Here is an 11,886-nt window from a genome sequence, read left to right as displayed (position 1 = left end):
TTGGAGATGAGCACGACTGACCCACAGTTAGCAGATATCTCTGGCAGTGGAGGCACAACTGGTACTAGCCGATGCAGCAAGGCCATGTGTCTTACAATTGACTGAAGAATGGAGCCATCTGGTGAATGTCTCAAGTGGGTCAGGTAGAGGTTGGCCATGATATCCTCTGTAGCTGATAAGAAAATTTGATTAAAATTAAGCACACACTTATGTATTTTTTTCTTTTTGTGGCAGTTGTGGGGCCTGAACGCTGGGCCTGGGCACTATCCCTCAGTTCTTCAGCTCAAGGCTAGCACTCTACCACTTGAGCCACAGCGCCACTTCTGGCCTTTCTACTTATGTGGTGCTGAGGAATCAAACCCAGGGCTTCATGCATGCAAGGCAAGTACTCTACCACTGAGCCACCTTCCCAGCCAAGAATTTGTGTGTCATCTTTTGCACAGAGGCCATGTTAATCTTCTCTGTATCGTCCCAATTTTAGTATATGTGCTGCCAAAGCGAGCACTACACTTGTGCATTAAAAATTGGAACCCAATTTTTTGGTAGAGGTTCTGTCAGTATCCTCCATGTAAAGTAACTTGTGTCCAGAAGTTTGAAATTGGGCCTAGCTACTGTGCAGAGATTGTTGTTTTAAAAGAAATTTCTCTCTATCCTAAGAGACTTTTACTGTGGAAATAGAGGCCATCTCTTATGAGTGGCCTCATGGTCACCCTCAGACTGGACCATGAAGGTTGTCTGACACTGATCAAACTGATAGGTAAGAACTAGTTACAACTGGTGGGAACCAAAAGTTTTCCCAATAGGGTGAAGAGAAGACGCAAGAGCCTAACATAGGTTCCATGAGCAATAAGAAAATTAAGTAACATACATTTCCGGCCTAGGAACTAGAAGTACCATTCATGTGTCACAAATATCACTGTATCAAGATCACTTCCATTGTGATTCCTCCGAGAATCACAAATCTATTCTGGAAAGAGCAGACCTGTGGGGCTATCAGCGTCACAAAGCCCAGTGTCTGGTTGTGCAGGGGAGAATGAATAGAATGCTCATTTGCTTGTGTTATTTGTGCTCTAATAAAGTCACAAAAGACCACCAAAACAAGAGGAGAGACTCTTTCTTGCCAGAGTTCTGATTTTATCTTCATTTAAACCCTGTCTTTCAAACAAATATCAAAGTAAAATTCTTTATTTTATCCTGTTCTGTGTAGAATTCAGTCAATAGTTGTTGTTGTCTTCAGTGCTTTCCTCAGGGAGAATGTTCCACTGAAATTTCTCAATTCAGGAGAGAATCTTTAAATTTAAAATCTTTAAATAAAAAATGTAACCTGTCATATACTTTTGTGTCCCCTTAAGCCAATATTTTTTGCTCCTGAATAATTGATTAAAATGAGGGCGATCATTGCTAAGGGCAGCTGAGAATTAAAGTATGCCATAGTAGCTGATGCATGCGTTAGAAAAACAGGTAGATGTGGATTTGACACCACTTTCCCTTGAAAAACTGTGTCATTTCATAGTTCTGTGGTTCTTTTAGCCCTGAAACATCACCTCCTCAGTGAACAACCAACTGTTTTTATATTGTATGGCTCTGGGATTCGAGGGTATAAAGCAACCTCTATCCATCTTTTCTAATTTGCCTCAGTAGATGCAATATGAAAAAAGTGTAGCATTAAGGAAGGATTGTTCCTTTCTTTTCCATTTCTCTCTCTGGAGCCAAGTTAAAATGGAATACAGTCATTAAAAGGTTATCTAGTGTAACAAGCTCCCCGCCAAAGGCAGAGCAGAAGGCTTTATTCCTCTGTGAGTTGTTTTATGAAGTAGCTCATGGCTGACAATCAGTGAACTAAATCCTTCGACAAGGAGAGATTTACAAGGACTTGTCTACAGAGACAGAATGTTTCTACAGACTTGAGCAGAGCTGGGATCAGGGATTAGCAGCCTTGCACATAAATACAGCTTGTGGCTTTGAGATTCCACAGCTGGGAGCTTTCAATAGCCACTCTGTGTAAATATGCTTATGGAATTGACTTCTAAGTACAGACCAGGTTGCAGGCAGGATTCATGTGGCTTCAGGGTCTAAGGATGTGATAAAAATGTGCTCTTAGACACACATCCTAACTATAGAGCACTTTAGTTTGATCCCCTTACTGCCCACACCCATGTCACTGAAGAAAAAGCTATTCCATTTTTCACCCTTCCTTCCTTCCTTCCTTCCTTCCTTCCTTCCTTCCTTCCTTCCTTCCTTCCTTCCTTCCTTCCTTCCTTCCTTCCTTTCTCTGCTTCCCTCTCCTCTCTCTCTCTTTCTCTCTTTCTCTTTCTTTCTTTCTTTCTTTCTTTCTTTCTTTCTTTCTTTCTTTCTTTCTTTCTTTCTTTCTTTCTTTCTTTCTTTCTTCCTTTCTTTCTTCCTTTCTTTCTTTCCTGGCACACAATCATGTATTTTCCTTTGTGATGAGCAGTTCTTGGCAAGCTTGTTAGGTATTTAGAGTGGTGATAACATTTCAGTGTACCCACAGATAACAGATAGTTAATTACATAACTTTGTTTTGGTATGACTCAATATTCAATGGTTAAATGTTGTTAGGTCCAAATGAAAGTACTGATAATCAGAAATAAATCACATAGATACTTAAAGACACAAATTGACACAGCATCAAGATGTTACAGAGCATCTAGTCCATTTCTGTCATTGTTAGATGAAAAAAAAACAAAAACAAATTTAAGGTATATAAGAATAACAGACTTACTTGTCCATGATCACAGTGATGGTCTGGCCCATATGGAGAGTAGGTCCTGCAGGATTATAATGACCATACTACTTGAGAGCAGTAGTCAGATGTAATAGTTACAAGCAGATGTTTTGGAGGCTGATGTCTGGGATCAGAATCCCACCTCTGTAATTGACTAGCTGGACAACAGTTGCAAACCAGCTGGCTGGGGTCCTCTTCTCTATCCAGATATGCATCATAGTTTGGTGAAGAGAAGCTTCTCTAGTTATTTTGAAACCGTGGCAGGATTTCGATGCAGTGGCTGATGACAGATACCAACCTTGGGTACTGAAGCTTTTGTATAGGCCCTGGGTTGGGACCTTCAGCTACAACTTCCATGCCTAGGGGATGGGACTTTGGGCACTCTACAAAGCTAAGGGGGGTAAGTGTTATTGCTCCCGTGGCTCAGGGATAAGGACCTGGAGCATTCAGTGGTGTGGGTGGTGGCAAGCATGTGAAGCTTTCTTCCCATCAAGAGGGACCACTGTTTCTTCTCTGTAGTTCTCTTGGTGTCTTTTCTCAGCCTCAGTTCTCTGCTGTCCTTCTTTCCTTTGCTTTCGCTGTTTCTCTGCCCCTGTTCTTCTTCCTGCTCCCCTCCCTTTTATCCTGGAAATTGTTGCTGCTACCACTAAGATGATGTCTCTGCTAGTGCATGCAGTTCACCTTTACTACTACCTCTGCAGTCTTTTTTTTTTTTTAAATTCCTTCGTTGTTATTGTGATGTACAGAAGGGTTACAGTTACATAAAACAAGCGATGAATACATTTCTTTTTCAATAATGTCACCTTTTCCCTTGTTTTCTTCCAGTTTTTCCCTCTGAGCCTCCCTCACCATAAGTTATAGAGTTCATTTTCAACATAGTTTCAAGGGAGTACCATTGCTGCATTTGTTCACCCTTGTTCCACTACTTCTGTGCTCCCCTTTACTTTCTTCCAGATAGTTACACACAAGACAAAAGGTACAGAAATAAAAAACAAACAGCAACAGAAGAGTGAAAAAAAGATTCCAAATAACATAGAACCTCTTGTTTCCATTTCTTGGAGTTCATTTTGATAAACATCCTTTTATGTGATTCTATTCCCATAGTTATTGAGCCTTTGTGATCCTCTCCTAAGAATATCCTCCTTTGGTCTTACTGTGTGAATGTCTAGAGTCCTGTATAATTTATCATGTCTAAGTTTATTATTTTTTTGTGTTCTACCATCCATTGTATTTACTTGTAGGGTTATAGGCCCTTTCTGGTTATAACAAACATGCATTGTTGCTTCTCTGTTACTGGTGATGTCCTGAGTCCACAATAAGCATCTGTTCTCCTCCTGTTGGCTCTGATTGGCTGGCTGCTGTTCTGCTTCTGGCTCCCAGGATCAACTCTGATACCAGTGCCAGGGAAGCTGTGGCTACCCTAGCCATTGCTTCTGATTCTGCCACCACTTCCTTCCTTTTTTGTATGTGTGTGACCACCTCAGACACCCTACTAATGATAAAAATTAAAAGTAGACAAGAAAGCACTCCAAGAAGCCATTATTGGACATAATGTTGCAATACCAGAGGGCAAGACAGGAGGATGTGAGCCCCAAAGCTTGCTTCTATAGCCAGAAAGAGGAGCAGGACAAGAATAGAGTCACCAGTCATGGCAGTCTCCTTATTCAAATTGACTGCCATGGACCTCTTCCAGGCCTCTCAGGAACATCAATACCCATGGGAGTTTACTAGTTTCACCTTTATAGGGATGTTAGCAATAGAGTCCTCTCATGAATATCAGCAGTCCTTTAATGGTATCTGACAGTGCTTTAGCAATGCTTAACTCTGGTTCCAGTGCTCCAGAAAAAGGTCGATTTATACCACCTATTTCACAACAATTGGAGCATGTGTTTAACTTTATGTGTCTCAGTGTTGTCATTGGAAAAATGGATGTGATAAGAATGACTTCATGGGGTTGTTTTGTTTGTTAAATTAGTAGCTACATGTGAAGCATGCAGATCACTACCTAGAAAGTAGTAAATGTTAATGAAGTTTTTACTGGTGATATCATTATTATCCTACCAGAACAACTATTACTTGACTGATTTGTCCTCAACTCAGAGTAGTATGTGAACAAATGAAAATAAAAGAGAAAAAACACTCTTAGTTAAACATTTCTAAGCAAATAATCAATGTGTGCATCTACATATCTATATCTCTCTATCCATATATCATGTGTGTATTTAAGTGTGTATCATTTGTATAAAGCTATTAAGATCATCTAATTTGTCCTAGAACCAAATAGGAATTGGCTCACTATTTCATCCCTCCCAAATTACTGATTTACATTCATTCACGTTTTGAGTCATAAAGCAGACTGAATTTTTATTCTGTCTACATGATCAAAATGTAATCATGTGTGATTGGTATAAAAATGGAACTTCAACATATACTACTTTCTGAATGTTTTGCATTGGAAAGAATATGAAACTGGTTATGTATACATACCCAAGTATATACCAAGCCAATTGGTTTACATAGCTATCTTTCTGAAGAACTGCACTTTCTTTGAAGAAATTTAACACAAATTCCTGCAGACAGTACCCATGAGACCAATATTTATAGGCTCTCGATTAATAATCATAAAAAACAAAGGCAATCTAATGACCACTGAGAAGAAAATGGAAAAACAAACGGCAATTTACTTATACAATGAGAAATTGCATAGCATTAAAAGTGAATAAACTATGTCAATATTCAGCAACTTAAATCATGTTGACAACTTAATGATAAATAAAACCACAAAATCCAGAAGATTGTGTACAATGTAGTACAATTTTTCTTTTATTATGTTTACATATATATTCATAATTTAGATCTAACTTCTAACTATGAGAATAAACATGCATCCTTTATCTCTCTGAGTTTGACTTATGTCACTTAACATAATTTTTTCCAAGTCCATCCATTTCTCTAAAATGGAAACTATCATTCTTTTTATAGTATTTAGAAACAACTGAATCAGTATACTGTTTATTATACCTAGCTATGCCTGGCTACTCAGGAGGCTAAGATCTGAGGATCATGGTTTGAAGCCAGCTCAGGTAAAAAAAATCTATGAGACTCTGATTTCCAAAAAGCCAGAAGTGGAACTATGGCTCAGGTAGCAGAGCATCATCAGCCTTGCACAAAAAAGCTAAGGGATACTACCCTGGCACTTAGTTTAAGCCCCCAGTACCAGCACACAAAATAAGAAAGAATATATATGTATGTAATGAACTCTCTCTGTATGTACACATGTATTTATTCATGGATCAGTAATAAATAAATGCTCAAAGAAAATGTTGTATCGTGATTAATTGAAGGATACCTGAAGTCCAAAGAAAGAAACAGAGTAACCTTCATAAACAATGAACTTACAGAACTAGTATTTTTTTTTTCAGGAAATGAGAATTAGCATAGACTAAGCATAGAGCAAAAGTGAGTATGGAGTGTGACTTGGGAATTTATTTTAAAATGCTTGATTATTTTCCTTTTTGGCCTTATTTGCTAGCATCTGGCCTTCACAATTGCTGGCCAAGAGATTGGTATTTGTATTTGAGTCCATGGGGTAAGGCTATGAGGTAGTCTTAAAGGGCTCTGTTTAAAAGAAATAAAATCTGGGCATATTTCCATTCCCTCCAGTCCTACAGAAGCCCAGAGTAGAAGAAAGGCAACAGAATAGGAGTGCTCCTCCTTCAAATGTGTGGAAAAAAGCCAAGCGCATGCTTTCTTCTACCACTGGCTTCCCTTTTCATCTCAGCTGTTTGTTTCCTTACTGGGGTGGGGAAAGAGGCTGAGTCCCAAAGCAATGACAGGCTAAGAGAAGATACACAGCTCAGCCCGGGAGCCATCTGAGGAAGCACGTTTGAAGCAGGTATCTGAGTTTTCCTTCTCCCCATGTGCCTGACCTTTGTTGACTTCCAAGTAGAATGGCTGCTGCTGAATAATAATGAAGGGCCAACCTGCATGTGATCAAGTGCAGGATTTGCAGGAAGGAACTAGAAGTTTCAGCCTCTTTTCTCTCTTTTCCCTTTATCTCTTATGAGGACAATAAAGATGTACTTGTGAAACAAATCCAGAGTTCTAAGCCTTTCCCCAGGCTTTGACTTGGAACTTTCCAACTTTCTCAACTTCGTTCAAATCTGGTAGGGAGTAATTTGAATGGATCTTCGCTGTATCACTGCAGTGCTGAAAAACTACCCCTCAAAAGTGCAGGAAAAAGAATTATTCCAGGACAGTCCCTCTGTGCTGAAGTTCACTCTGGATCTCCAGGGACATTTGACAGTGTGGTTCACACGGTGGTCTGTTACTGGCATCATAGTTTTAGGAGACTTTGTATTGTATTTTAACAAATTCAAGGTTTGTCGTCCACTCAATAATATACACATGGTTACCATAATAAATTCCTCTTGCCCATGATAGATTGCCAAAGAAAACCAAAGCTTTCAGAAAAGGCTTATCCTGTGAATTCTGATATTCTTGCTACATATTACCACAGGTTGGGGTGTGCATAATCTCCATTCCCCAGGAATCAAGAATTCACTGTACTTCCTTTCTTTTTATAGCAAGTTATTTCAATCACATAGAAGTTAATTTTATTAAATTGAATCAATTATTTCAATCAAACCGATCAATTTCATGGTAATTATTTGATGAGACATATGATCAAACTGCAAATGAATAGTTGGCAGCAAATGGCTACTTATTACTCTTTTTGTAGAGATGAGATGTCAAATACACCAGATGTGATTATATCATACAAAAATTTTTTAGCACATAACTTAATTTCTGTCAAAGAGCCTTAAATTTGTATTTAGGAGCTAAGAACAGTTTAAATAAAAAGATACAGAAATATCCAATGATTAAGCATATATAATAATGGTATATGACCAGAATGTGTTTGGGTGAATTAAATAAGAACTGCTCTAAAACTGATGCTCTGCCTTTGCCTCCCTACATTTCTTATCATTTTTGCCCTCATAGTTGTGCTACTTTTAAATTTTCTGGAAAAGTAAATTTGTATAATCAGGTACTTTCATATAATTATAATTACTTATATAATTAAATTTATATAATTTTAAATTTATATAATTAATAATTACAAATCACTTATATAATTATAATTAAATTTAAAGATAATTAAATTTACATAATTAAATTATATCATTATACATTCAGAAATTTATAATTATATAATTATATTAAAATTATAATTAAATTGATATAACTATAAATTTATACAATTATACATAATTACTTATATAATTTATATGATTACATTATTTAATTTAAAAGATGATCACTTCCTCCTTAGTCTCTCTAAAGCATATTGTAGTTGTATATTGTTAAAACGTCTCAGAAGCATCTTGGATTCAACATGGTCAAAGGAGAACATTGTTTTCTTTTTTGGTGAATCAGATAATATTTTATTTTTTTCCATTTACCTTGTCCACTGTTCAAACCATCAATAATTCTGATGGCTTTCTCTAAAATAAACATAGATAGATACTGTCTGGACTCCTTTATGGCTTGGCTTCTGCTCATGATTAAGATTCTTTTATCTCTTGCTTGGACTGGATTCTGGCTTGAAGGTTTGGCTTTTCCTTGCAGAGAAATCTCTGCAAGCCAGAGTGGATATATAAAAGTGTGAATTGTGTTGTGTTGGATACTTGCTCATAGCCCTCCATTAGCATCCACTAGAGATAGTTATAATACACAACCTTGTTATGGTTTAGATATGTAGTCTCCTGAAAGCTTCACTTGCATGTTGAAGTCTTGGTGCTCAGCTGGAGAAACAAGTCATTAAGTCATTAAGTCATGAGGATTCTGATATCCTCATGGATCCAGTGCAATCCATTGATGGAGTCATAATTTGATGATGTCACTCGGGAGGTGATGAAAAGTAGGAGATGAGCCTCATTGGACAAAGTAGGTCAATGGGGGTGTGCATTTGAAAGGGACATCTGATCCCTGGACCCTTCCTCCTCCTACTCAACTCTGCTTTTTGGCCATCATAAGATGCAAACTTTGTTCTGCCACTACTCTTGCCATTGTGATTTTCATTTTATCTTGGTCACAAAACAATGAGGCTGGCTGAGAATGGACTGAAACTTCTGCATCCACGAGCCAAAATAAGTATGCTCTTTTTTAACTTGTCTTCTCAGGTATTTTGACACAACAATGAAAAGTAACTCAACTTCTTATTCTGACCTACACGGACATATGTGATCAGCCTTGTGCTTTTCTCTCTAGTCTTCTTTGTTTATTATACTTTGCCCCCAGTGGTTTTGTTTTTGTTTTGGAAACCCTGGTTACTGATCTGAAACTTTGCTCTTGCTACTTATTTTATCTAGCCTGGATGCTTCTAGATCTTTCTATGAGGCATTTTTCCCATTACTTAGGTGCCAGCTCAGATGCCATTTTCTCAGGTAGCTCTTTCATGATCAACTGATTTAAATTAGCTCTTAGTTGCTCATAAAGCATTGCAGTATTTTAGTTCTCTTCTTAGCAGTCAGTTCCTACTGTCTATGATTTGCTATGTTCCTTTATTTGCAAACTACCATGCCCTCTTACTTGCCTGCTATTTTGTTTCTAGTATCTAGCTGTGAAAAATACTTGTGGCTACATAGACAACCTTTCACTCACTTTAATTGATCTGTGTTACATTCTATTATTGATTCTTTCAAAGGTTGATGTCTTAATTATTGTGTATCTTTAGGGCCTCTTGGCAGATGTAAGTGTGTTTTTTTTTAACTGCATGATCTTCCTTTTATAGATGAGAAACTTTAGGGTTCTGTGAAGCCAAGAAACTTTTCCCAAAGCCATGAGTATATAAATAGCATAAGTGATTCTCATACGTATGTCTTTTTTCTTTTTTGTTGGTTTGGCAGTTGTTGGATTTTGAACTAAGAGCCTTCCTCTTGCTATGCAAGTATGCTACCAGTTGAGTCAGGTTCCAGCCTTTTATGGATAAGTTGTTTTTCAGATAGAGTCTCAAGCTTCTTGTGTAGCCCTGGCTTTGGATGACAATCTTCTTACCTCTGCCTCCCATAGAGCTAGGGACTGAGCCCTCATACCTGGCTTTTTCTTCGTTGTTTTTTAAGTATATATATATTTATTGTAAAGATATTGTACAGAGGGGTTACAGTTACATGAGTAAGGTAATGAGTTACATTACCTGTCAAGCATTGTTACCCACTCCTTTGTTTTTCCCCTACTGTCCCTTCCTTCCCCACCTCCCCAAATCCTCCCCGCCCCAAAGTTGTAAAGTTCACCTTGAACATCTCGTTGTTACAATGGGTCAACCTGTAACCTTATTTAAGCATTTTGTTATTTCTCTTCCCCTCCCCAAATTAGAAAAATGTATATACAAGATGCAGAACACGGGAATCAAATACGGTGACAACAGGGGTTATACCATGGGGGAGGAACATACAAAAGAAACAAACAAAACCACATAGTACCTTGTAAGTACATTAAAGAGAATAACAAGAAAGATAAAATCTCCTGTGTCCGTATCTTCGGGTTCATTTTGCTTTCTTGCTGACTTTTCTTGCTGGGGCTGGCCTCTAACCACAACCTTCCTATCTTCATCTCATAGGTAGTTAAGATTACAGTTATGAGTTACTAGTCCTGGATCACATGTTGAATTTCTTTTTAAAACAATTCATTTCTCTCAGTTTTATTGGGTGTAGAAAAAGAATATATATAGATACACACATACATAAGTTATACAATGCAATTTTTTTTTGTCAGTCATGTGGCCTGAACTCAGGGCCTGGGCCTGTCCCTCAGCTTTTCAGCTTAAGGCTAGCACTCTACCATTTGAGCCACAGCACCACTTCCAAGTTTTTCTGCTTGTGTGGTACCTCATGCATGCAGGGCCTCATGCATGCAAGGCAAGCACTCTACCACTGAGCCACCTTCCCAGCCCCTACAATGTAATGTTTTATATATATATATATATATATATGTATATATATATATATAGTATACATGTATACTATATATATATATATATATACATATATAGAGAGAGAGAAAGAGAGAGTTATAAAATCGTTTAGTCTCCTGATCCTCAGCTATTTGATATTTGTATGCTAGCCTGTTGCTTTACTACTAAAATGTCCCTGGTTTAAAAAAAAGCTAGAAGGAAAAGAATGGTTGGAGCAACATCTAAAATGGTACCTACCTCATCCCCAAATGTTCAAAAAGAAAGGGGACATTAGATTGATGCTCAGATAGCAAATCTGGTTTTTCCTTTCTTTCTAATCATGAAACCAATATATTCTTCATTGAATATCATGAATTCTTTTAGTTCTGATAGTTCTCCATGCTGTTTTCCAGAGAGGTTGAACAAGTTTACATTTTGAAGTTTTTAATTATGGGTTTTCTCATATGTTATTAGACAGACATATAAATAGTACCTATTTCCCTCTTATGATTGTTGGGAGAATAAATGATAGAGTACATCTTAAGTCCCCACTCTGGTATGTAACATACAATGAGTATTACCTAAGAGTTAGTTGGTACTGTTCTCCATCTTGTACTCCTAGTACTGAAGTAGAGAACTAATAGAGATTTAAAAATGTTGATTAAATGAACCCAGGGATCACATTGTCATGTAGATTTTTCACAAGTCTTAACACGTTTATACCTTCCATCAATCTCATTTAAAGATAAAGAAGAATCAGGACATGTAAGTATTGCTTCCCCTACCATTTTTTCATTATTCATTGCCTAACCAACCCTGTTTTCCACTGATCTGACCAAATTTCAAACTGTTTGTTTTTTCAATTTAAATTAATTACTGTCAACATTAAAAAGTGCATCGATGTAGAAACTTTGCTTTCTGCGTAGAATTTTTAAGTTGTCAAATTCATATGTACAGGGTGGTGGCGACATTCTGTCTAAACACTGGTCTTTTTGTCTCAGGCCAAGTTAGCCCCAATAGCCTCTCTGCAGAGCCTCCACGCCTCCACCTCCAACACCCCTTGGTTGATGGAAACATGCTAGTTTCCAGTACTGCCTTTAAGCTGAGAAATTCAAAGGTGCATATGGATTTTAGGAGTCAGGAGGGTAAGTGCCATCTGCTGTTTTCCTTTTGGGGTGGTTGTAGGCTG

The 11,886-nt window shown here is 37.6% G+C and overlaps 1 pseudogene; it reads right to left on the bottom strand.

Moving 5' to 3' along the window:
- Positions 1–414: 414 nt before the first annotated feature.
- LOC138834244 (U6 spliceosomal RNA) lies at positions 415–505 on the bottom strand (annotated as a pseudogene).
- Positions 506–11,886: the final 11,381 nt, after the last annotated feature.

Source organism: Dipodomys merriami, unplaced genomic scaffold, assembly GCF_024711535.1.
Source record: "Dipodomys merriami isolate MVZ:Mamm:240054 unplaced genomic scaffold, mDipMer1.0.p SCAF_21, whole genome shotgun sequence".
Classification (NCBI taxonomy): Eukaryota; Metazoa; Chordata; class Mammalia; order Rodentia; family Heteromyidae; genus Dipodomys; species Dipodomys merriami.
This window is presented reverse-complemented; position numbering and strand designations above follow the sequence as displayed.